At 40.2% G+C, this 27,444-nt stretch overlaps 1 protein-coding gene and 1 long non-coding RNA gene across 10 annotated transcripts in view; one reads left to right on the top strand and one right to left on the bottom strand.

The window, feature by feature from the left end:
- TRPM3 (transient receptor potential cation channel subfamily M member 3) overlaps positions 1-27,444 on the top strand; it is an 803,813-nt gene that overhangs the window by 456,941 nt on the left and 319,428 nt on the right. The gene's annotated exons all lie outside the window — the stretch shown is intronic.
- LOC147574723 (uncharacterized) overlaps positions 1-27,444 on the bottom strand; it is a 175,406-nt gene that overhangs the window by 74,324 nt on the left and 73,638 nt on the right. Inside the window, exons 2-5 of the long non-coding RNA XR_015243461.1 lie at positions 9,610-9,989; positions 6,084-6,232; positions 3,505-3,606; positions 2,217-2,338 (exon numbers count right to left, since the gene is read on the bottom strand). This is a non-coding gene — a long non-coding RNA (uncharacterized LOC147574723). The remainder of the gene's footprint in view (positions 1-2,216; positions 2,339-3,504; positions 3,607-6,083; positions 6,233-9,609; positions 9,990-27,444) is intronic.

The raw sequence follows: 27,444 nt of genomic DNA, 5'->3' as shown, positions 1-27,444 counted from the left end.
ATCATGTGGAAAACTATGAAAAATACAAATTCTCAGGCTTACTCCAGACCCACTGGAGTGGGGTCCAGCAGCTTGTGTTTTAATAAGCTCTTCAGGTGATTCTGATACACAGGTTTGAGAACCATTGTACTGGTCATTTCAGTCCCTGAGGCAGCTTGTTAAGGGGGATTCACCAGGAATTTGCTTGGAGTGGTTTCCTACCCAGTGGAAAAGAGAAATGATAAGATAACGATAACCCTGCTGCAGGCAATCTCACCTGTACCTAGTCCTCTATTGAAGTCGTCATCTGTTGACTAGTTGTCTGATTCTGAAGAAGGCAGCATCTGCACAGCCCACAGGTTGGGTTTTATAAATGGCTTTAGTTCCTTGGGATTGGTCCTCAATTTAAAGCATGCAAATATATTGTTTGACTTTCAGACCATTGTGTTTCCAACACACCTTCAGAAATTTGTTATGTGTCATAGAGGAATGTCTGGACTTCCTGGCTGTGTGACACTGGGTAAGCAATTTCTCCATCTTCCCTGCATCGATCAGAGTGGCTTAGGCAATGCTGTGCCATCAAACAACCCCCAAGACTCAGTGGCAAGACAAAAAGGCTTGTTTCTTGCTCTTATGTCTGTGGTAGTTTGCTAGAGTGGAAAAGGTGGGAGGGTCCTGCTCATTGGAATAAGTCAAGGATCAAAGTCCCCATTCACAGACATTGCTGATTTCCATACAGAAGACAAGAGAGTTCCAGAGTGTCTCATGTCAGCAATTAAATGCTCTAACCTGGAAGTGACATATTTAACTTGTCACAATTCCTGGGCAAGGACCAGTTAGTTGCATGGCACAACCAACCCATGGGGGGTGGGGGGATCAGATATGAAACAAGACACGAGAAATTAGTTACATAGTAGGTAAGAAAGTGGTAAGTGTGGGGAGGGAGAGGAAAACAGAGCAAGTAAAGAGGATGGATGTACTGTGTAAATGAGAAAGGTTATAATTTTAGGATGGTTACAGTAGATCTCAGGGGGAAGGAAACTTTTGAGCAAAGACCTAAAAGAAATGGAGAAGTCAGCCATGAATATATGGGGGGAAGAACATTCTAGGTAAAGGAACAGAGGCAACAGCTAACTCAGGTGCAAATGCCATTAGATTGGAGTGTACCCAGTATATTCAGGGCCAGCAAAGAGGTTGCTGGTATGGACACTGAGAGGGGCGGGGAGTTGAGTGTAGGAGGTGAGGCCAGGGAAAGAAAGGAACCAGATCTCAGTCTCTAAGGACTTTGGCTTTTACTCTGACCACAGTGAGGATGACCTAATTACAGGCATTTGGGAACAGGAGCTACATGATCTCACTTGCATTTTAAACTGATTGTTCCGGATGCCTCATTGAAAATAGACTATAGGATGGCAAAGGTGGAAGGAGGGAGACTTTACAGGAAGCTCCAGTCCTACCCTAGACACAAGATAGCAGTTTGAGCCAGGGAGGTAGCAGAGAGGTAGGGAGCAGAGATCAGGTTCCAGATGCATGTGGAAGGTAGAGGCAAGGGAGGTTTCCTGACAGATTGGATGTAAGGTGTCAGAGAAAGAGAAGGGTCAAGGACCCACTTCAAGGATTTGGCCCACAAGTTGGAAGAATGAAGTGGCCATCACCCAAGACAGGGAAGGCTGAGAGGGGAGCAGGATTGTGAGAGGAAGGTCAATAACTCACATTTAGTGTGAGATGGAGAGACAGCCTCTTTTGAAAGGCGGCCAAAACCAAAGTGTTGACCATCTTTAAACATCAAGGAAGAGAAGGAGAGAATCCCATACTTGAGTACAGGCTAGCTTACCTGATTTCACCAATCCAGATACAAAAGAGACAAGGGACAGTTCTTTAGATGAAAAACTATGATTTTACTAGTTATTACATGTTTCATAGAGATGCCTCAGAATACAATAGGCTGACCGAAGTTGAAAATTAGAAAACTAGCAATTTGCCATGTTCACCTTTGTATTCATTGTGAGTAAAAAATCCATGGCACATAGAAAAATGCAAGTATTTGATAAATGAATGAATGAAATCCCTTTCCTCCCATATCCCCCAAGTATGAACAATGGAATGTCACAGAGAGGTGTAATGGGAGAGAAGGAGAAGCACTCGAAAGCCATGGGCTGAAAAGACTAATCACGTGGCCCAACGGGGACTTTGTATATTGTCCTCTCCCTGCTATCAAAAGCAGTACACAGCCTTACCTTAGAAGTAGCCGTATTAGTTGGAAGTTCTTTTCTGTTCCAGAAAAGTGTTCCCTTAAGATAACACCTCTCAGGATACCTGTCAGGACAGTAAGACTCAATCTTCTGATTTTCTTTCTTCTCTGCAGGGGTAAAAAAAAAAAAAAGTCCCATTTTAGTTTGTTTCTCTCTGGCATTTGTGGAAAAGGTATCAGTGTGGCATTTCCAAGCAATTGTGTTCATTTCTCTAGAATATGGGTGGCGTCCAACCTCCGTGTTTTATGTTGAAGGCCCTGGCAGGGGACCCAATGTGCCTGTAACCATGAGACTAACTTCCTCACATAAAACAGAGGCATCTGCTACCAAAACAAATGCGTTTCCATTTCATGCCATTTATATTTTATGAAGTTGTTTAAATTACGCTGATGGCAAATTAACACTAAGCTAAATGCCTTACCCCATGGCAGGAATGACAACATTCCCTCTTGGAGACAGGGTTTCAGGGATTTATGTTGCAAACAAAGGCACAGAAATAATGTGAATGCTGATGTTCCTGAAGCACGACCAGTGTCTCTGTGGTAGATATACTCAATAAAGAGGATTGTTTCTGGGAAAAGAGTAAGAACCCAAGTTTTGGAAAGGGAGAAACCCATGAAGGGATTTTCTGAGCAATGTTAACTGCTGGGAAAAGAGTATAATGCATTATGTTGAAAGATAGTGGAGTGGGTCTGGGGATGGTTTTTCTTATGCTCAGCAGACTGAATTGCATTTGCCTTCATCACTAGACATAAATACCTAAGCGGGCCGCAGCCCTGAGAAGCTTCAAGGACATTTTTTATTTCACGTGCATACATTAGTCAAAACTTCACTATAGACAGCAGTGGTGGACACACCCAATTTCTCCCCAACACATAGGTAAAACGTGTTGCAGATTCTTAGTTTTCATGTGTGTGTCTGTCATTCCTTCCTTCCTTCCTTCCTTCCTTCCTTCCTTCCTTCCTTCCTTCCTTCCTTCCTTCCTTCTTAAAGTAATGCCATGCCTTTCTTTTCTTCACCTTCTTTAAAAAACATCTCTGTGACTCAAGGAGAATCACATTATGGTGATTCACAATTGAGAAAATTGAGCAATTCAAAGAGGTCCTTCAGAGAGAGGCCTGCTGTTCAGCAGTAGCTCCCTGAGGTCCTTCATTCTCAGGTGAGGAATCTTTGTTATTAGTAACTTATTTACAAAGCACTCATTAGATCCTGGTGTACTGGTGCATTATCTCATTTAATCCTCACTGTGACCCAGTGAGGTAGAGACTCTTACCTGTACATTTGTACAGAGGAGAAAAGTCAGACATGGAGAGGTAAAGTTGACTTTCCCAAGGCAAACTGCTAAGAATGAGCACACTTGCATGAGTTGCTTTCCCTAGAAATTAAATGCATTCACAAATGAATGAGACCTCCTTGTACTTGGACTAACCCAGCTAAAGGAAGCAGAGTAAGCAGTGGCCTTGTCAGCATGCGAAGAAGACTAAGTAAAAGAGGCTCCTGCTAATATAACCCGCCCCCCCCCCCACCACCACCAACAACAAGCTTTCATTGATGTGATCACTCAGTCCTTTGAGTTGAGAAGTGGATTATACACAGTAAGGTGTGTAAGGGAGGCTCGACTGTCAATGTAGCACACTCCAATTCTGGGGTTGTTTCCTATCTATGTCACTTAAAATCTTATTTAGGCCCTGGTTGTTGTATCTTTACATTGGGAATAATTATTATTATTGAAAGCATAAAGGCCAAGGTGCTTTAAAAACCCGGTGCATTATGCCAATATCATATATGAATGGTGAGGTATTTAGAGTATGTTTATATCTTATGCAGGGAGTAGATTCCATATCAGGATGTGAGAAGGCAGAAATCATGTGTAACCTCACTCCATGCTTCCAATCTTTTAGGGGTCAGAGTTTTCATAGAAAACAATAATAATGATAGGTCACACTGGACATCCAACTGAGTGATGTTTACTAGATAAAACCTTACAAATATAAGCTGAATACCATCCAGTATCTCTTTGCCCCTTGAGATATAGGGGAAAAATTTTGTACTGATTCAAGTTCAAAGATCTCTTCAGGAACCTAAAAAATTCCTGGAGCACTGATGCTCTTTTTATTTTTTATTTTTTCTTGTAATAGTTTTATTTATTTTTCATTTTTTAAGTATACTTTATTGTCAAGTTAGCTAACATGCAGCGTTTACAGCGTGCTCTTTGGGAGTAGATTCCCATGATTCATCACTTATATACAACACCCAGTGCTCATCCCAACAAGTGCCCTTCTCAAAGCCCATCATCCACTGACACTGTTTTTAAATAACAGCTCTGTTGAGAGAGGATTCATATACCATAAAGCTCACCTTTTAAAATTGTACAATATAGTGGATTTCAGTATATTCACAGAGTTGTGCATCCACTCACTAATTCCAGAATATTTTCATTATCCCCAAAAGAAACCCAGTACCAGTGAGAAGTCAGTCTCCATTTACCCTTACCTCAGCCCTTGGCAAACCCTAATCTATGTTCTGTCTCTATAGATTTGCCTATTCTGAATATTTCATACACATGGAATCATAGATGCAGCCTTATGTGTCTGGCTTCTTGCACTTTACCAAAACATTGCCAAGATTCATTTATGTTACAGCCTGTGTCAAAATCTCTTTCCTTCTCATGGCTGAATAATATTCCATTGTATGGTACTCCACATCAATTGATGGGCATTTGGATTGTTTCCATTCTTTATAATGAATAATGCTGATACCAACATGTACATGCAAGTTTTTGCATGAACATACGTTTTCAGTTCTCTTGGGCATATACGTAGGAAAGGAGTTGCCGAGACCTACGGTGATTCTGTTGAACACTTTGAGAACCTGCCTCCAAAGTGGCTACGCTAGTTTACATTCCTACCAATAACGTAGGAGGATTTTAGTTTCTTCACATACTTGCCATCAATTGTTATTGTCTCCTTTCTTGGTTATAACCTCCTAGCGGGTGTGAAATGGTATCTTATTGTACTTTTGATTTGTATTTCCCTAGAGACTAATAATGTTGAGTGTCTTTTCATGTACTTTATTTGCCATTTGTCTGTCTTCCTTGGAGAAATGTCTGTTCAAATCCTGTTAACATTTTTAATTGGGTTTCCATTTTATTATTGAGATGCAAGAGTTCTTTATATATTATGGATACAAATTCTTAATCAGATGTATGATTTGAAAACTTTTCTCTCATTCTGTGGGTGTCTTTATACTGTCTTAATGGTGTTCTTTGGTGCAAAACATTTTTAATTTTGATGAAGTCCAATTTAGTTTTTACTTTTGTCACCTGTGTGAAAGTTACATTTTCTTCTAAGAGTTTTATAGTGTTAGCTCTTATGTTTAGGTCTTAGTCCATTTTGAGTTAATTTTTTCTATATACAGAGATTCTACTAATGCTTTGATACCTTTGTCTTTGGGCTCCTACTTCAGTCCATAATGTCCCCGTTCTCATACCAACACACAGGAAAACCAGGCCCTTCCTTGATTTCTATGCACACATACAGACACACACACATACCCAAACTCCTCTTCCATAAAACACCCCTGGGATAAACTTCACAGAAATTTTAGTAGTCACATGATATATCAGATGAACAACCTAATATCACATTTTAGACATCTCTAAGCTTCAATGTTATTTTAGCTGACGGCTGTTTCACTGTTAATTATCCCCAGTACAATCCACTTACTAAATGGTTCTTTTCTTCAATTCAATCCTCTCTCTCACCTGCTCTTCTCTCCAGGCCTCTCAAGAACCAAAACACAAACTGCTCTCATTTGTTCATGTAGCACAGCTTAACATCCTAATTTACTTACTTGAACTCCTCGCAAGAATATATTTTCCCCCCACAAGACAGTTTCCTCCACAACAGGAGTTTTGGGACCATTTTTCATACCATTATTCCATGCACATTTGGGTGGGGTAATAGACAGAGTCTGGTCCTAGGGGTAGAGAGCCTCAGTACCTAAAAAGCCAAAAATAAGAATCACCAAATGAATAAAAGAAAGGCACAAAAAGGGGAGACCAAAAACACATTTGACGATGACCTTCAACTATTTGAGCATGCTGCCAAAGATAGAAGTAGCAGAAGGGGAAGGGGTCAGCTTGAGGTGGTGGGAGTTGTGGAGAGATTAATCAGTGGAGAGGGGAAAGAAACATACTCTTCAGTACACAAAGTTCTGATGTTTTGATTATACAGAACCACACTCCTTTAGAGCTAGGTACATTTTGTTATTCAGGGTTTTTGAGATTTTAGAAAAGTGTTACAGTAGAGATGCCATGTGTTACAGAACACCTTGGGTCGGGTCTGAGCATGCCATAATCAAACACAACAGCAAGTGTATATACCATGAAGTGGGATGAAAACTCTAAATAACTTTATATCTGCTTAGGTCTGGTTGTTTTGCCAAATGAGTTACAGAAAAAAAAATGTCTATTTTCAGTTTTGGTTTTTCTTTTCTTAGTTCTAAGCGCCATATTGTGGAAAACGCAAGATCTCTCTGTAGGCAATAAGTCATTCTTCACATGTTGTCTTTGGCCGAGACCACTCAGCAAGGCTGGTGATGATGAGGACGTAGATGAGGACGTTCCCCAAGTGCTAAGCTTCTTTCTAGACGGTGTATTATATGCCAGTCATTTGCCACGCAGGCCAGCTTGGCTGCTGAGAAGCAGTCCCTTTAGCCTCACCCCCCACCCCCATTTTCTTTTTAGATCCAGCCTTTTGTAATTTACTCCAGGGAACATAGTCAGAATTTAAGATGATGAGCAAATGCTGTTCAGGACAATAATGTGAATTCAAATGGGAGAAAGAAATCACTACAGAGAGAGAAGAGCAGGGAAGGAAAGAGGGGACCAGACCAGGTTTACAAGATTATGGAGCTTTCCTGCAAAACACGGCTGACAGGCCATCCCAACTCTCTTTGGAATGCCTTGAATGATAACAAGCAAGCACATGGATCTAGAAGGAGTGACCGAGGGCCGTCATAGACTTGATTTGCCTTTTTCTTAAAGGGATCCTGATGCAGCTTTGATATAGTAAAGAATGTTCACTATTTGCATTCAGGATGCTCGTTTTTACCCAACCTCTTCTTCAATATGACTTTAACGTGCATGATTCAATTTCATTAGTGACTATTACCATTTTGCCAGGGTCATTGTGATAGGAACATTTGATACAGATCAGCTCACATGTTGATAATAGCCCTGCCATACAGGTGCAAACATCCTTCTATAGTCTGTGAAGAAATGGAGGTTTGGACAGGTGAGCTAATGGACACACATTGTACAGTAAATGATCCGTTTTACTGGCATTAGACACAGCTCTGTTTGATGCTGAAGCTCATGCTGTTTCCATTGCTCAGCATACCTCTTGACTTGATTCACCAATTTTGTCATTGTCCACATGGATATTGATTTTACTGTATAGCGTAGACACCCACAAACCTGGCTTCAAATCTAAGCTTTACCATCACTAGTCATATGACCTTGGAATGATAATGATAGTAGTGTTATTTCTTCACTATGTATCAAGCACTATTCTAAGAAATAGAGCATAGAAACTACAAGACACTTGAAACATCCCAAGAGAAGTTTTATGATAAAATAAATTTGAAAATCCTAAATATATTCCCCATTATAGATTCTCAGTGCACATTTGCATCATAATGATGCCGAGAAGTATTTGAGGCTGAAAAAGAATGGTTGAACCTTGGGAGTTTCCCAAATATTTTGACCGCAGAACCTCTTTATCCAGAGTTTATCTGTTAACACCTGCAGGTTCCATGGAACAGACTTTGAGAAATGCTAAGACACATGCAAGTCCTTTGCATGCTTGTATAAAGCACATGATCGCCCATGGTATTTTGTGCAATTATAGTGTACATTTACAAGGAAAACAGAGTTTCTTTGGACCAGATAATGTGTCTGACACTATCTTCTCATTCTACCCATGGGTTTATACTTGGATGTATATTTTTTTAAATAAAAAGCTTTTTTTGAGTTAGGTCTTACTATCCAATTCAGCCCCTCTAATCCTAGTCAAGGTTTCTCTCTTTTACAAAACCTTCCCAACACTCCCTCCTCACTTGCCCACAGGGATCCCTCTGTTCTCTGACCTGTCTCAGCACTGACTGTCCCCAAGGAACTGGTGCTTCACATCCGTCTCTAAGAAACTAGAATTATGCAGAATTAAAATGTCCCACATTTGATGGAGTTGAATAGGATTAGAGCAAAATTTTGTGAGAAAACCACAGTTTTAAAAGAAAAGGCAGCATTTCCTCACTAGAGTTCCAGAAAAATTGCACAAGGGGAAGCTGCTTTATTTCTTTATTTTTTTCTTTTCTTTCTTTGTTTTGTTGTTGTTTTGTTTTGTTGTGTTTTTTTTTTTTTGCGTTACGATTCAGTCCTGAGTTCACAATTACAAAAATTTCTTTTATCCAACATAGATATTAAGATTGAGTCTTCTAAACTTGGACATGGATTTACATTTCATTTCTCATGTATCTTTTTGTAAAAATACAGCTTTTTTGTAAAAATTCTCTGCCATGGATAACTCCTTGATTATTTTTTACTTTGAACTCTTTCCAACTATATTGCAATCCCCGAGTCTCTATTCAAAATCACTTTTAAAAAAGTGATGAAATGCAACATTCCTAATTGAAATTTACCACATTATTTATTAGTGGGGGCCCCTTTCAAAATTGAAGTTGTAAAATCAAAGTCCGATGTTTACTCAATTTAAAATGTCATAAATATGCTCAGTGCTGCTCTTGCAAATGATATGCTCTTTGGCCTTCTGACTAATGCACTGATGGGGATGTTAGCTGCAGTAAAGGAAAATGCCCATTAGCCACTTCCACTGTGAAGTTCAAAAAATAAAGAATAACTTGAGGGCATGACACTAGCTATCCTTGAAGAAGCTGGGTGTTAGGTTGGGGGCAGGTTATGAGTGAGTTAAAGAATTACACACTAGTAAGATCAGCAACAATGAGGTATACGTACAAAGAGTTTGTGTCAGATGCTATTTTACCACACTGACAACAGCCTCAATGTGGTGCTCCTTATACACAGAGAATTAAAATTAGGCAGAGAAATAAAGATTAATACAAATTTCTATTGCCTCATATAATAAAAGAGTCAGAAAAGACTTGAATGTGAAAATCTTGTGATTTACTAAAACACAACTACACACCTGAGCAGACTCTTTGGAATGCAAAGGACGATTTATTTAAGCCCCTGTGCTTGAGTGCCGTATCATTATTTAAATCCAAGTTGTGATTTATGAAAACAAGCAAAGGATAGGAATCATAGCTATGTCTCAAATCCAAACTGGCAGTTACTTACAGTCATTCACTTTAGTTCAGGATATAACTGGATATCAGTCTATGAGCTCCTCATCCAGATTATTCCTACCCATGTACAGGGCCTTGAATGTAGTAACTTCTCAGTAAATACTTGCTGTCCAGACTAGTCACGTAGGTAGATAGACCATAACGAAGACCCACAAGGAAGCAGGCAGCCCTCAGCAAGACTGTTGCCTTGACTTTAGAAATGTGCTTCTGCCCTGTACGAAAATGCCTCATAATCTTTAAATTCTTGTCATTCTGTTTCTTCTCCATTGATTCCTTCATTAATTTAAACATCATTCATTCAAAACCTCTTCTTTGAGCTTATTTTCTGTTTCTGGTACCAGGTACGCACTCCGCCCTCTTAGGGTTCACGATCTAGTAGGAGAGATAGAAAAAAAAAACCAGTGAAAAAGATATATAAAACCATAATGGGATAAATAATAAGACTAAAACTGATGACAAATACCCAGGAGGGATGTACTACTTGTGCATGACAGCTCTAAGTGAACAGAAACGTGACCCTTTGAGAAATCCCTGCATCAAACTGATTTGTATTCACTGATATGCCAACAAAGCACTACAGAATTTATTTATTTATTTATTTATTTATTTATTTATTTATTTATTTATTATTTATCCAGTTGTTTCCTATCCTTGCCAACAATTGATGTTACCTCACTATCTTTTAGCTGTTCTTGTGAGGGTACACGGACATCTCACTGTGAATTTAATTACTCTGATGACCAATGATTGTGGAACATAATCTTTTTCTTTTTAAGTTTATTTATTTATTTTGAGACAGAGAGAGACAGACAGACAGAGAGAGCACACGAGCACATACCCGAGTAGGGGAGGGGCAGAGAGAAAGAGAGAGAATCCCAAGCAGGCTCCACACTGTCAGCATGGAGCCCAATGCAGTATTCAAACTCACAAAACATGAGATTGTGACCTGAGCTGATATCAAGAGTCAGATGCCTAAATGACTGAGCCACCAAGGTGTCCCTATTGAACATATTCTTATGTGCTTACTGAACCATCCATTATTGTTTATAAAATATCTGTTGGATACTTTGCCCATTAGAAATATTAGACTGTTGGGGCACCTGGGTGGCTCAGTCGGTTAGGCATCTGGCTTCAGCTCAGGTCATGATCTCATGGTTTGTGAGTTCGAGTCCCACGTCAGGCTCTGTGCTGCCAGCTCGGATCCTGGAGCCTGTTTCGGATTCTGTGTCTCCCTCTCTCTCTGACCCTCCCCCGTTCACACACACTCACTCTCTCTCTCTCTCTCTCTCTCTCTCTCTCTCTCTCAAAAATAAACATTAAATTTTTTTTTAAAAAAAGAAATATTAGACCGTTCATCTTTTGATTAATGTGTGGGACTTTTAAAAATATATTCTGGGTTTAAGTCCTTTGTCAGATACACATGTGGCAAAAATGTTTTCCCTTTTCATTTTCTTATTACTGTCTTTCAAGGAGCAGAATTTAATTTTAATTAAGTCAAATCGATCACATTTCTCATTTTAAGATGAGTGCTATGTTGAACCAATCTAAGAATTCTCTGCCTACCCCATCAAATATTTTCTTTTTGTTTTTTATAGCTTTTAGGTTTAATAAAACTCTGATCCATCCTGAATTAATGTTTGTGTATGCCGTAAGAAGGGATTTGAAGTCTTTTTTTTTTCTACGCAAATATCCACTTGTTTGGCTTGAGAAGATATTCTTTCCTCTTTGAATGATTTATATGACTTTGTCAAAAATTACTTAACTGTGTGTATCTGGACTGTCTATTCAGCTTTAATTATCTGTTTACTTTATTTTACTGACTCGGGTCCTTGGACTCTCCAAGCAAAAGAAATTTACTAGAGGCCAAATCAGAAGTTCTGAACTAGAGGCTTTTACTGCGGCTGATGCATCAGTTGTAAAGATTAGAAACCTCTCTAACTCAAAGAAAACATTACCAGAGACAGCCCACTTTTCAAGGAAAAATATATACAAAGATGATAGGATCTTGATTTGCCTTCCTTAGTTAAAAAAACAACAAAAGAATCTTGCTTTAAAACATTTCTTTCTGACCCGAGAGAGAGGTTTCTTGACTGAAGAGTAGCCTACTATCGATGGAGAAGACTCATTTTTTATTCATCCTCTTTGAAGGCAGCAGAGCTTGGGGAAGACTATAGATTTTGGTGTCTAATCTGAGAAATGACAATCTGAATCCATACTCTTCCCCAGGTCTTCCATGTGAACTTGAACAACTTATTTAACTCTTCAGAGCCTCATTTTCATAAGCATTTTGGTTGAAATATAGTACACTTAAAAATGCATGAAATATTTATATATAGCTCAGTGAATTATCAGCCAAAGAATTCTGTGTAACCACCACCTAAACCAAGATGTGGACCATTGTTGCCAGCCCGTTGGAATCCCCCAATGGGGTTTGGAGGCCTCTCCAGTGGCTCCTCCTTTCTCCTCTCCAGAGTAACCACTTTCTTGACTTAGTTCTAACACTAAAACTATGTGTTGTACTCTTGGTAAACTTTATTTACACATGAAATCAAATTATATGCATTGTCAAGTATCTGGCTTCTTTCACTGAGGCACATTCCTGTGTCTATAAAATGAGGGGAAATGATGCATACTTTATACTGTGATCATAATTACGTTGGAGCCATGCAACATGGAAGGTGCTGGGCTTCCCTCCAGTTTCTGGAAATGCTAAGTGTTTTCTCCTCCCTAGTTCTGTGTTCACAAGCAGTGCATACATATATTGAAGTGCTAGTGACAAAGATGTGGTCTTTGGATGTGAAAACACTGCATAGACCTGACCTTGCCTTGAGGTCTACTGCTCAAACACGGTCCTTAATCCTGGCGGTTAACTCTTCTCTATGCCATTTCCTCCTGTGCAATAGCCATTCCTCCTCCATTCATCTCCAAACACACTCAGTTGGTTTGTGTCCCGGAAGATTATAGAAGTGACCCAAGCAGGTTTCCAAGTAGAACAATAATCACAAGTCCTCTTGCCTGAAGACCCACCCACTACATATGGGCCACTCTACTGACTGCCTCCCGTGCCTTATCTCATTTAATCCTCACCACAGCCAAATGAAGGAGTATTCATATTATTCCCATTGCAGAGATGAGAAACTGAGGCCAGAAAGGTCTTGAAAGTTTACCCAACCGCTAAGAGATGGAGTTAGGATTTCAACGGAGGCCATTTGTCTCCAGAATGGGACTCACTGCTGATATACAGGTACAAACAGATAGTGTCATTTTTTTTAATGCAATCTTTTAGGAAATGCTATTGCTTGTAGATTTCAGCTTATCATTGGAGAAGTTCCTGGTTGAAAAAAATAATTGGAAAGTCTGTTATACTCTCCTCTCTGTCCTTATGAAGAAATGTCTTCTGCATCTGGCACTGAATGGAGTTCAGAAGACACGGGCCATATGAATGCCTCCTTAAAAGCCCTAAAATTTAAAGCCTAACTCTGTTTTTATTGTGTTACACCTGCACTGGAACATGTCAGGTTATTTGGGAAAGAGTTTGGGGGGATTTTAGTACCTTGTCATTTTTACTACCATTTTCTTCTTTTTATCTGTATAATACTCTTACCTCTTTCTTTATTTTTCCTTACTGACCAGTGATCACAACCCTATAGACTCATTCTATGATGCCACTTCAGAAATCTAGAGAGCCACTGCCAGGTTTAATTCTATGAAGTTGCTGCTAAGAAGGACCATTTACACATTTTATGATAATTTATTTAATATGTCCCAGTTTAAATATCTATTTAGTGCTTTCTTTGTGCATGATCCTACACTAGGAACTGTGGGTAAAACAAGAAAATGATATGACATCAGCCCCATCATCAGAGTACTTAAATAAAATTCAGTTGGGGAGGAGGACAAACATAGAGTCACAGCAAGTTAAGCATTAGTTCAAAGTAGTAGCAGAAGTGTTATGATACTACCTATGAGAAAGAGGACATCAGAGGTGGTTCCAGAACAATACTAGGGATATCCAGAGAAAGTGGGGACCCCTTGGTCATAGAAAAGGTGGAATGGAAGGTGTTCCTGGAGGATGAATAGAATCTGCAGTCAGACCGTAAAACATTCTGGCTGATGAAATGTGGCTTTGACCAAGGATTCAGGAAGATATGGAGGGAGGAGGTACAATGTGAATGCTCTTGTTGCCTATCGCTACTGTAACAAATGACCACAGATTTAGTGGCTTCAGAGAACACAAATATATTACCTAACAGTTGTGTATGTCAGAAGTGCACAGTGAGTCTTATGGCTGAAATCACGTTGTCGGCAGAACTGTGTTCCTGTGGTAGGCTCTGAGGAAAAGTCTGTTTCCTTGGCTTTCCCAGCTTCTAGAGGCCACCTGAGTGTGTTGGCTCATGGCCCCTTCCTCCATCTTCAGGGCACATTACTCTCTGCCTCTGTCATCACATCTCTGACTCGAACCCTTCCGCCTTCCTCTTATAAGGTCCCGGTGGTTACGTTGTGCCCATTGGAAAAATCCAAGATTATCTCCTCATGTCTAAATTAACTCAATCACATCTGCAAAGTACTTTTCGTCCTGTAAGATATATTCTCAGGTTCAGGGAACAGGACCTAGACATCTGGGGGGGGGGGGGGTGGCGGGGAGGCAGGCAGCGGACATCATTCTGTTAATTATAGTCAGCACCATATTGAGGAGGTCTATAAGTGACAGGCTTTGAACTTCACCCTACACACCACAAAATCATCAAATGCTTCAGTCTGGGGAAACATTTGCAAAGTGGGCATGGGCAAAGTGCAGACTAAAAGGTAGAACAATGTGAAGAGAAGTGTAGAGGCAGGGAGACCAATGCAGAGACTGTTGAATCTGTCATTGGACAGCATAAGTGTGTTGTGTTGTGCTTGCTTGTCTGTGGGTGTGTCATGTGTGAACAAGACACCTCCCCCACATGCCCACCCACATTTGCACTTGGAAACACAGTCTTTACTCTAAGTGGTATTTGCTTAGCCATGGAAATCAGCTGCCTGGGAAGGACTGTGACCCTTCCTGCCTCCCAATCTGCGAGAATAGGAATAATACATCCGTACTTTGGTTTCTAAGGAATCATTGTCATGCTTAAAAATATGGGCTATTCAGAGCTGGGAACTACCTCTCCAGACAGCCTCCCAGGAAGTTCCCAAAGGGGTTTCCAGTCTTAAAGGGATAGTCTGTGATGGGCAATTATGTGAGCAGCAGTGATCTCTGGAGAGACTTTTTTTTATCTATGGCAGGGACTAGCCCATGGTGGCAAGCCAGAGAATTGGTTTGATTAAGAAGAGGCCTGAGTGGTGTTCACAGCAGAGTTGAGATGCTTTGCACTAACTCTCTGTTGCTTTCCCTTTCCATATTGCCCAGAGCTTGGAATAAGTTGTCACATACAGGGAGTTTTGACTCGGAAAGTTCCTTGTTGAAACTTGCTGTAGCTATGGTTCCATGTGGTATAAAATTGGGAAAACAAACACAAAAACAACAACAAAAAGGAATCGAATTAATTAGCAGACTTGTGATAGACCAAGAGATTTTTAGGGGAATTCTCATTAACATACAAGCAAGGGCTAGAATTGCCTCTGTGGCAAAACAAATTCAGATAGTTCAGGAGTTAGCAAGCCCGGATGGTTTATTAACTCATTTGGGGGCCCTGTTATCAGTATAGTGGCTTATCTTGGGTAATGCAATTAAGATGGGATCAGATAGCTGTACCTTAAGACTTGATAACATAGAATTTTCAGAACAAAAGTATGTGCGCTCAGCAGTGGAAGAGGAAATTATAATGTTGGTGTTCAGACTTTAAGGAATTACAACACGATCTGAAAGGGATGGACGTTAATAACGAGCCTGTTCTCTTCTTCCCAAGGCAGAACGGTGCAGCAGAGTTATTTTGGTGGCGTTTAACTATTATGACATTCAGTAGCAAAGAAAGATCCTCAGAAATAAGCCCAGAAGTCTCTGAGTGAAAACATAAATACTCAGCTGTGTTTTTAAAGACTCGGTATTTTCTTTCTTAATTGTGTTTACCTTTTAAGCAACAACAAACAGAAGCTAAAAACTTGGCAGAGAATTGCTTTTTAAGGAGAATGTCTTCCTTTGCTGCCAAGTGAACACGCCTCTCTTTTTCACTTGGTTCTTTTTCTTTAAAAAAGAAAAAACAGTGATCTTTCCCATTTTCTTCATTCAAGAACATTTTTACCCTTTAGCCATCAGGAATACTCAAGACCGTAGAATGTGGGGTGTCCCAGAGAGGACAAGTCAAGGGCTCTGTTTATTGTTATGATCATCATTATTGTTATATTGCATTAAATCATAACAAGCATTTATCGAAACTCAAGGCATGGGGCAGTAGAACATGACTGGGCGAAACATCTGTGTAAACAACTAATGACTACACAGTACAATATGGCATCTGTGCTTAAAAATTACTGAGAGTTTTATTACTGTCAAGGGAGATGACCTCTAGTGAATTTATGCACGTGTTTGCTACCTTTAAAGAGTTGCTTCCCTCTTAGAGCAAAACCAAATAAACGGCAAAGCAGTAGCAGCCTACCCTTTTTCACCCTGTTGCCCATGCTTGGAGTGGAGGACAGAAGGGAACCATTGCCGTGGAGTCACTGCTGTCAGGTAGTAGCCTCAAGGGGCAGGTAACCTCAAGTCAGGGTCTCTGGCCACCCGGTGGCCTTTTCCTTAGTACTCCATCTGGAAATAGCAAGGCTTCACATCTAGTTATATATCTCATGCATGATGATCCTGATGTTCTGGTTGTTAAACCCTCTTCCCTGCCTGCCCAGAAAATATCTCCAGAGAAATGTGTTCTGAAGACAAAGCGTGCTCTCGCTCTCTCTCTCTCTCTCTCTTTTTTTACATGATATCCCTTTACAGAGACTAAAGTTTGACAAGAGCACTGAAGAACCAGAGGGGACTTTTACATGATCATAAAGGAAAGTCTGTTTCCTAAATATGAGAAGTCCTGCCTCTTCTTACTGATTATATCTATGTAGACACCACAGTCCAGATGATTGGGGAAGGTAGAGCAGGACAGGGGCTGGATTTATACTCCTTGGCAGAGTTCTGGAATTATCATGACATTAATGGACACTGAAAGGAATGAATAGTTATGGCCAACTATGAGCCAGGCACTATGCTAAATAAATAAAGTACCTATTCCACTTGAAACACTCTTCAAAACAAAATATGAGGGGGCACCTGTGTGGTTCAGTCGGCTAAGCCTCTGACTCTTGGTTTCTGCTCAGGTCATGATCTCAGAGTTTCATGAGTTCAAGCCCCATGTTGGGCTTCAAGCTGACAGCGTGGAGGTTGCTTGGGGTTCTCTCTCTCTCTGTCCATTCTCCACTTGTGCTGTTTCTGTCTCTCTCAAAAATAAATAATTAAACTTGAAAAAATATATGAGGTTCATAGTTGTGAAATTTTACAAGAAATCACCCAAATACATTATTGTTCTACAACCAGTGAGTAGCAAAGCTGGAGTTTGAATTTGGTCCTTTTGACCCCAGAGCACTTGCCACCTCAATAGTAATACCACCTGGGCTAGTGGGTAACACACAGTCGGTGCTTCCTAAGTGCTTAGTGGGTCTAAACTTAATAGGTCACGTGTTCTGTTCTTAAGTTGACTTTGGCATTGCAATTGTATGCAAGTCTACTTATAAAAAGAATTTGCTTTGCAAATAAAACTTCAAAAGTTACGAATTTTTCTTTATTTAGATTCAAGTTAGTTAACATGCAATGTAGTCTTGGCTTCAGGAGTAGAACCCAGTGATTCATCTCTTACATGTGATACCCACTGTTCATCTCAAAGGTGCCTATCACCCATTTAACCCACCCTCCCACCAGTCCTCACCTCCAGCAACCCTCAGTTTTTTCTCTGTATTTAAGAGCCTCTTATGGTTTGCTCCCCTCTCTGTTTTTAACTAATTTTTCCTTCCCTACCCCTGTGTTCATTGGTTGTGTTTCTCAAATTCCACATATGAGTGAAATCATATGATATCTTTTTCTCACTGACTTATTTCACTTAGCATAGTACACTCTAGTTCCATCCACATTGTTGCAAATGGTAAGATTTCATTATTTTCCATTGCCAAGTAGTATTACATTGTATATATATTCCACATCTTCTTTATCCATTCATCAGTCGATGGACCTTTGGGCTCTTTCCATACTTTGCCTTTTGTTGATAGTGCTGCTATAAACATTGGGGAGCATGTGCTCCTTCGAATCAGCATTTTTGTATAATTTGTATAAATTCCTAGTAGTGCACTTGCTGGGTTGTAGGGTAGTTCTAGTTTTAATTTGGGAAGGGGGAGAAAACTCCACACTGTTTTCCAGAATGGCTGTACCAGTTTGCATTCCCACCAACAGTGCAAAAATGTTCTTTCTCTACATCCTCGTCAACATCTGTTTTTTCCTGAGTTGTTAATTTTAGCTATTCTGACAGGTGTGAGGTGGTATCTAATTGTGGCTTTGATTTATATTTCCCTGATGATGAATGATGTTGAGCCTCTTTTCCTATGTCTGTTTGCCATCTGGATGTTTTCTTTGGAAAGGTGTCTATTCATGTCTTCCCATTTCTTCACGGGATTATTTGGGTTTGGGGGTGTTGAGTTTGATAAGTTCTTTATCAATTTGGATACTAACCTTGTATCCAATATGTCATTTACAAATATCTTCTCCCTTTAATGTAAGAAACAAAGCCTTTAAAACCTTCATTCATTTAGGCATCACATGCGTATGAGTACATGCACATCCATCCATGTCTTTGATCAACACTAAGTTCGTACAGATTTTCAACATCTTATCTTTGCTTTCAGGGCTGGCTGCAACTATTCTATTTGCCTTGCTGACATATTACAGCTTGTGTATTTTTCCTTATGTTTTCTATTTAAAATAGATGGAAATGTTGAATTTATTAATAGAAACCAATGCTTTTTCTGGGGTTAAAAAATGTACATTTCTCTTAGGAAAGTCTTAGCTACATTTATTCACATGATTTTAAAAAATCCCAAGAGCTATCCAAATTCTTCATTTGTCCATATATTCAGTATAGCCAGTGGTCTATTACTCTCAACATCGCCTAATTCCTTTATCTTCATTCTGAAAAGCTTATCTTTGAGTAAGCAAGAAGTTATGTCCCTCCATTCCCAGTCTGTTATCCTTTAAGTGACACTGTCAGTCCAGTTAGAATCTTGGGAGTTTGTCCAATATGAAAACTCATTCAGTAGATATTAGACTGCTGACTGATTGGTGCTGGACACTGCAAGGTTGTCAGAGATAATGATATATTGTCACTCCTATTATCATTACACTTTGCCAATGTACCACATATATTAGATGCCAAATAGTAATCATAGAGTTGCCCTCCAGTGGTCTTGCAGTTACCCACTGAGCTTGTTATATTAATTTGAAAAATGATTTTCAAAGCATTGACAAAGACTTGGAATCTATCCACACAAAAGAGTCCATGGAGCTTGAATTATAGGAAATTTTCCCAGATCAGGAAAGTTCCATGCAGAAAGCTGCCATCTTAACTTGATGAAATAATAGAATTCTATCAGCTGCCCTGGAATAGTAGTGGTCAAAAATCTTGAATTCTAATCCTAGCACATTCCCTGATTTTCTGTGTGACCTTGAATGAATTACTTAACCTATCTGGGTCTCGATTTTCTACCTATAAAATAGGAAAACATAATGCCATTCCAGTCAAGTGATGGCATTACTATGAAGGTCAAGTGAGATAACGTGTATTAATTGTGTATGAAAAAGGGTTAAGAACTTGAGAGATGTTAATTTCTACTGCTATAATTGTTATGTGTCCGTGTGGGTTAGTGGAGAATATCTATGGACAGGAACATGAAGTATCAATAAAAGGAATGGCATGAGACAAAGGAACTAAATAAGGCCAAAGAATAGTCCTCAGTCTTCCTGTAATATCTTCTGTAACATACAAACAGCCTCTAAAAAGACTACCCCTTAGCTGTTTAAAAAAAAAAAAAAAAAAAGTTAACTGAAGGCAGAGGAGTATTACCTAGTAAAAAGAGGAATGTGATTGTCATTTGTTTTCAGTCCAGGTAAGTATTTAGAGCAAAAAAGAATGTAAATCAAGGAATTAAATACTAAGGAAACTGTTGGATGGGCCAGAAGCAAAGGTTGGCTGGGGTGGGGGATGCAGCTGGTTTTAGAACTCAGGAAGTCCCAGAAACCCAGAAGCTCATGCTAATGATCTTCATCACCTTCAACTCCCAGGTAATTCAAAGCCCCAGCAAAATCCCCTACAAAGCCCCCAGCAAAATCTTCTCTAGGGGTCTTGTGGTGTTTTCCTGTCTGGGGCTGGAGGCTGAAAATTGCTCCTCTTCTCTCCAGATTTCCTGCAAGTGACTCCCATGGGCAGAGCTCCTGTGGGCCTGTTGCTGGCAAGGGATCCCAGGAAGTGGGGGTCCCAGGCTTCTCCCCAGGGGATAAGGAGTGCTGTGCAGTCAACAATAGACAAGCTGACACACTACTTCCCTTTAAAACCATTTCTTTAATAAGACTTGGTTGGAAAGAACAAAGTTACAAGCCAAGGATTTCAAGTGCTAACTCGGGTCTTTTGAGAGTGAGAAACTGGGCTTGCTTCCTGTACTCTCCAGTGTTACGCTATTTCCACAATTCTAGGATCCCAGTGCTTGTGATGCACTATTGATTTAATAAGCGCTTTAAAAAACAGCAACATGAAAGGTACACGTCAAATGTGAGACTTGTCCTCAAACCACTGTTGTTATGGGTGTAAAGATGAGTCTTAGAGATAAAGAAGTGTGACTTCACTGCAATATGGAGGGTTCTAGTGGACATAAGAAACCCCTCAATCCCTCTCGCATACCTCTACACACTTACATCTGATCTTGTAAACAGAGTTGGATCAGGATCAAGGCATTTCACTCCTCTCTGGAAGAAGCCTGGCAGACATGCTGAAGGATAGTGTATTGGTCCTTGAGCTGTAGGAGTAATGGACAGAATGTTTCACTGTCCCCAGCAGACCAGGAAAGAAGAGAGACTGCCACACTTTCTCTCAGTGTATGTGGATTTTCACAGTGCACTACAGAGCAGTAGCTAGTTACCTCTTTTTCTTTGGTTTCCTTCTGTTTCCTTCTGATGTTTGCCTCCATCAGAGTGGAGATGGTCCACTTCCTTCCTGAAGAAACCTAGTTTTCTCTCTTGTCTTTGGAGGATGCTGTTTCTTTAGGGATGTTCCTGATGATTCCAGCCTCAGAAGGCCTCCTGAAGTTTTCCTAGACTAAACCTGCAGTAGGAATTGCAGAAAATGTTCCTTTGATCATCTTTGGGTTCCTGGTCTGGCTCTGAATAGCGGCCTTTGCAGTGGCTGGTGGGCCAAGATTGAGGTTTGCATCAGTGGCCCCCTCAGTTTGCTGTGGTCCTTGGTCTTTTCAGTCTACCTTGTTTAAGCCATAGGGGTTGAACCTATGGCTCCTCCTAGTTCCTTGGAAGGTTCCGCATTGGAGCTTAGAGATCATGTGTACATAAATTTCCTGTGAGACCTGGAGAACATTGGCTAGTTTATGACCCAGATGCTTGAGTTCTTGGCCACATTGTGTAGTAATCTCACTTCATTCAACGGCATTGAATAATGCCATTTTTATTGTCTACAAACTAATTACTAAGAATTTTAGTATATAATCCTTGTTGAACAATTGACATATGTTGCCTCTTATATAGAAGATCAAACATGGCTGCATCTTGGTATCCAAGTCCCCATGGAAAACAATGCAGTCCAGCACTGGAAGAAATAATGCTTAACTCACACAGAGCAGTATTAGCTTCAGTAACAGACATGGGTCCCACATGGCCAGTGAGTCCTGCCTGGCAGCCATTGTAGGGCCATTGTCCTGCCTACACCCCAGTTTTGTCACTGAATGAAGGACCCCTCTCTCCTCCCTGCAGATGAAAGATCTAGCAATGGGCTTGAACAGGCATCACATGACATGCATACTAATGCTAAATAGAGGAGTAAATATTGAGTCTGAAACAGAGAACGATTTTCTTAAACATATGGTAAGTCCAGCATAGGCTGTGAAGGCTTTTTTTTTTTTTTTTTGAAAAAAAAAATATTTTCTGTACAAGGCCCATTCTTACGCAGCTGCAACTACGCCATTTTTTTTTCAGTACTTGGCATAGTTTTGGAAAAAATGGCTTGAATGGTTTTCCATCTCTTTGATGATTCTAATCAACTTTGTCACCTGCCTACTTAGAAATTCCTTCAGCGGCTCTCCCTTATGTTTCTGGATAACATCCAAAATCTTTGACATGGCTTTCCTAGGCCCTTCAGCAACTAGCTCCTATTTCTCTATACAGACAGTCAGCTCCCAGTGATCAGCCACAGACTTGCTTCACTGCAGCCTCAATAAGCTGCTGGCATCTTGCCCAGCCCTCATGTTCGCTTGCTAACTCCTCCGTCTAGGTTCCAGTCTTTCCCCATCCTCCCTCACCTTATTCAGTCTTCCAGATGAATTTCTACTTGACCTTCAGGAGACTACACTTTTTTTAAATTTTTAAACTTTCATTTGTTTATCTCTGAGAGAGAGCAGGGGAGAGACACAGAATCCAAAGCAGTCTACAGGCTCTGAGCTGTCAGTGGGGCTCAACCCATAAACCGTGAGATCATGACCTGAGCCAATGTCGGACACTTATTCAATGGAGCCACCCAAGCACCCCTGAGAGACTACACTTTAAACTCTTCCCCAAATTGGCCATGTGTTATTCTGGAGCCTATCAGGAAGCTTGGTACCTGAGACGTGCTCAAAACAATTAGTGTGCCCGAAATGAGCTATATAATTTTACATGTTCTATATTATCTCTATCCCAGAGTCAAATCTTCTGTTTATGCAGTGTAAGCAATTATTAGAAACTGCTTATTTAATTTTTGTGACCTCTCACTAGCAAATCTTTTTGGTCATTACCAAAGTGCCTATTAAGAGCTGTGCTATGAATTTCACACTTGAAAACACGTCCTAACACACCATTTTAAGAATTCAACATAATTACAGTTGTGGGCACAAGATCATCCCCTGATTTTGAGTTCAGGCTGTAAGATGAGTAATGAAATAAATTTTGCTGCTAAAGAAAAATGTGTTTTCATTAGTGCAACAAGTACATCAAATATGAGAGTCTCAGGGAAAAGGCAGTGAGCAAATCTTTTAAGGAAGAAACTTGAGCTCTTGGATGATTAGGAGAACGGACTTTCCTCTTAAGGATACTGTATTTGTTTTCCACAGGATCCACGACTTCTTAGTTCATGGATCCCAAGAGTCTTCTGACCTTGAACATTTTGCTCTGCCCTAGAGCAGCCACAGTCAGCCTTGATGTCCAAGGTGAAGTTTTGTTCAACTGATCACAAATTCTAGAAAGCTGAAATGCAGTGACAAAGTTGCAGTGTTCTTAAATGTTTATTAATGAGTTTGTTTGTTTAATAGAATTCCATCCTCATTTCTAAAGCCCTTGTCATGTTGAATGGTAACAGGAAACAAGAAAGAACAAGAAGGCCTTCCAGAAGACATTCCTTTTGCTCTAAAAATCTCTATTTCTCATTACTCCAGAGACTCATGAACAGACTAACAGAAGTGTTATCAGTGAGCTTCATGGCCCATGTTATGTAAGCAACAGCACTTACTAGTTCTGTCCCATTTCTTGAATCCTAAAAGTATCATAATGGCACAACATGATTTATAGAGTGTGTTTTATGAGGATGAGCCAGCAATGTAATGGGATAAAATTGAATAGAATGTTTGACATTTAAGGCAAACTCCTTTAATCCATAATTTAATTACTTACAGGATAATAGAATGTTGTTACTGTCCTCTTTTCATTTTTTTTAAAAAAATGGTCACTTGGTGTGCATATTTAGTTTCTTATATTGAACTGAAAAATTTTTCAAGAAGTTTAACATAATTACTTGTTAACCATCTACTAAAGCTGAAGCCTGAGATGCAAAATCTAACAATCGTTTCCCGAAGCTAAGTTGATTGAATCAGAATATTTTTCTATAAGAGATCAGCAAACTTGAAGGCTGAGTAATTGAAAAACAAATAAAACAGCAAGGTAGATGTGTTATAAGAAAAGACTACAGGGGCGCCTGGGTGGCTCATTCGGTTGAGCATCCGACTTCGGCTCAGGTCATGGTCTTGCAGTTCAGGAGTTGGAGACCCACATTGGGCTCTGTGCTGACAGCTCAGAGCCTGGAGCCTGCTTCGGATTCTTTGTCTCCCTCTCTGTCTGCCTCTCCCCCACTCATGGTCTGTCTCTCTCTGTCTAGAAAATAAAGTTTAAAAAACAATTAAGAAAAGACTACAATGCAGGCTGGAGAGGATGGGTAAAATTTAACAGGCCTTTTCAGATGCTTAATTTCACTGAATTCATAGGTCATCATGTCGGCTTTCTCCTCTGCTCTTCATTTTGCTTAATTCCATTGGCCCCAGAACCTGTCTGTCCATTAACTGTGGAGCGACCTCCATTCTCAGTGCCTCAACTCAAAGAATCCTGTCTCTTGAAAGAGATGCATTTTCCAAAGGATTCTCGTGCAATCCATGTAGTACTGGGAGGTCGCGGGTTTATTTATTCTCAACCACCTTATTTTTCCTTCTGTGATACTATCAGGTGCACACACTTCATATAGCATCCAATCCATGAAAATACTGTGGAGGAGGTTTGCCTATCTGGGTTTGATGGGGCAAGTCAAAACTGTATTGTAGCCACTTGAAAAATAACACCATGAGTTTGTGACGGCTCTTTATTAACAGCAAATAGAGATTTCTGAAAAGATGTTTTGAGGTCACAAATCACGTTCTGCTGTGAGTTTAAACGCATCTGTCCTGAGGCACTGCTTAGAAAGAAAGCCATGTTGCTACTTTTAAATACTTTCTAAATTGTTTAAATAAGGCAGCTTTAGCGGGTTTTGCTAGAAACTGCACCACAGTATAGACAGCACCATCTCAATCTAAGAGAAGATCATGACTACACTGAGAGCTCTTCAAGTCACTGTTTTCAAGTCTAAGTAAACAAGGTATGAACATCTCATCAGTCATGCCAAAGTGAACTGCGTTCGTGTTCTTCCAAAGTGCACTGCCAAACTACACTCGGCCAGCTTCCAGCTTGCACACGGACTCCATCAGTGGGAATCTGTTTGCTCTGTGGTTCAGGCACAGGAAAGAGAAGCAGGCTACCTTGGCCACTCTCATGTTTCAGATGAAGGAGACAATTTTTGCCACTAGAAATGAAAGAATGTTGGGGCGCCTGGGTGGCTCAGTCGGTTAAGCGGCCAACTTCAGCTCAGGTCATGATCTCGCAGTCCATGAGTTCGAGCCCCGCGTCAGGTTCTGTGCTGATAGCTCAGAAGCCTGGAGCCTGTTTCAGATTCTGTGTCTCCCTCTCTCTGACCCTCCCCCGTTCATGCTCTGTCTCTCTCTATCTCAAAAATGAATAAACGTTAAAAAAAAATTTTAAAAAAAAGAAATGAAAGAATGTTGAGTTTCCCCCCCAAAATTGGCATCATTAAAAAAATAAATAACTCCTATGAACACACATCTGATCACCATTATATTTCCTTCCTATTCTCCAGCAGCCCCCCATTCACTGTCTTTAGGATTGAGTTCAAATTCCCTACCAGGACAGAGGATTCCTTCCAGAATTTCATCTTCTCCAAGCTCTTCAGGCTCACTTCCTCCCTCCCTGAGGCTGCAGCTTATCTAATGCCTCATGGCTCTGCACACACCATGCTGTCTGCACACAGCTGCACCTGCCTAGAACACTGTGCCCCACCCTACCTAAACCATTCCATTTGTCCCTTCTGATTTCCCCGGGCTCACCTGATGAGTCACATCCTCCACGAGAACCTGCAGACCCATGGGACCAGTTGGGGCACCCAAAGGACTTTGTATACCTATTACTTCTGTGTATCTCAGCTGGATTGCAAGCTGTTTACAGGGGGAAATGTCATGTTAGTTATGTTAGTTATCACTGTATCCCCAGTGCTTGACATAGTGCTTAACACATTGGAAAGTGCTTTAAAAAAAAAAGTTTATTTTGAAAGACACCGGGGGGAGGGCAGAGAGAGGGAGAGAGAGAGAATCCCAAGCAGGTTCTGCATTGTGAGCACAGAGCCTGATGCGGGGCTGTAACTCACCAACCACGAGATCATGACCTGAGCCACAAGTCAGACACTTAACTGATTGAGCTACCCAGGCACCCTGGAAAGTGCTTTTTAATGGCAGACGAAAGAGAGAGGGGAGCTATAGCCGTCAAAAGAGGTGACATTTTGCAACTGCCACTGCATTCATAGATTTCTGTACCAACGTGCTTTGAAATCCCTTCACTGGAAGATTTTTGATATGGAAATAGAAAAATGTGTTTTTGTAAAAGGGAACTTGCTTTATTAATCTGGTTATGGTCATATAGGCTAATTGTAGAAATGCAACACATACAATACAGAAAAAAAAGAAGATTACAGTCCATCCAGATAGAACCACCATGAATATTCTCTATTATGTTGTGTTCTTTTTATGTAAGAATATTAAAAAAATATGTGAGACATACTATTTGTATAGTTGGGTAACCTACATTTTGGACTTTGTGATGGCCAGCTTTCTAAGTAAGTAAACGATAACAACAGGCAATATTCCAAGACACTTTTTAGATTACTTATATTAACTCATGTAAATTTCAGAACAGCCCTATCTTAGATTATTGTGTTCATTTTATAGATAAGATTATGAAAGCATGGAGAGGTTGTATGACTCGCCCGAGGTCATACAGCTCCTAAGTGGCTGAACCTGAGTTTGGTTTCAGGATCTATGTTCAGAGCCATCAGACAACACTATCATCTATCTCCAGTCTTACTTTTAATAATGAATAATTTTGAATTGTAAGCATAAACATTAATTCATTGAATAATTCCCATATTGTTAGAGACAAAGCCTCATTTTTCAGTTTTCCAGTATGACAAACAATGCCATGATGAATAGCTTTCTACAGCTATCCTGTGCAAGTGTCCAGTGATTGCATTATGATATATCCCCATTTACAACTCTTCTTCTCTTGCCTTTAGAGTCTATGCTCCTGGTACATGTGCCTTTTGTCAGTTCTATGAATTGAGAAATTCCAGATCTGATTGGATCCCCATTTTTGTTAGTCCTTATCATTGCATGTAATTTATTTCCCCGATAGCACTGAAATTCCAATAAAATACACATCTAACAGTCCACCTAGTTACTGCTCCCTCCCTCACCCTCAGGGGACTATGTATGAGCTCCAGGAAGCCATAGAGCATGTCTAGAGCATGTGTCATAGGACACAATTTGTCCAGGGCTTATGTCCATGCTTAGCCTGTAGTGGGTATTTAAGTACTAATTGAATAAACAAGTAAGTTTAAGTAAAATTGCTGAGCCAAGGAAATATCCTGAAAATTTAAGCTGAGGGCACTCTCTCCCTAAAAACATGATGTAGAAAAAAAAATCCAGAATCGACAAAACAGCAGAAATGTTTGTAGTAAAGATACAATATGATCAAGCCTTTGAAGCAAAAATGTAGCATCTTCCTGCATTAATTACCAGGAAAATCCATGTCCAAAGTGTCTGTGGGTCCAATGTCATGTTGTGAGTTCACCAAGGGCAGGGACTACTTTTTGGGCCGCCACCTACCATGCATGAATGGTGGCCGGAATACCAAATGCTGGGAACGGCGGAAATCCTGTTTGCTGATTCTCAATTCCTAATGAGGATGCTGTTTGTTTAATAGTCTCTC

This window comes from Puma concolor, chromosome D4 (genome assembly GCF_028749965.1).
Source record: "Puma concolor isolate L17-30 chromosome D4, mPumCon1.1.hap2, whole genome shotgun sequence".
NCBI classification, from domain to species: Eukaryota; Metazoa; Chordata; class Mammalia; order Carnivora; family Felidae; genus Puma; species Puma concolor.
The sequence above is the reverse complement of the archived record's forward strand: the minus strand, read 5'-3'. Positions and strand labels throughout refer to the sequence as shown.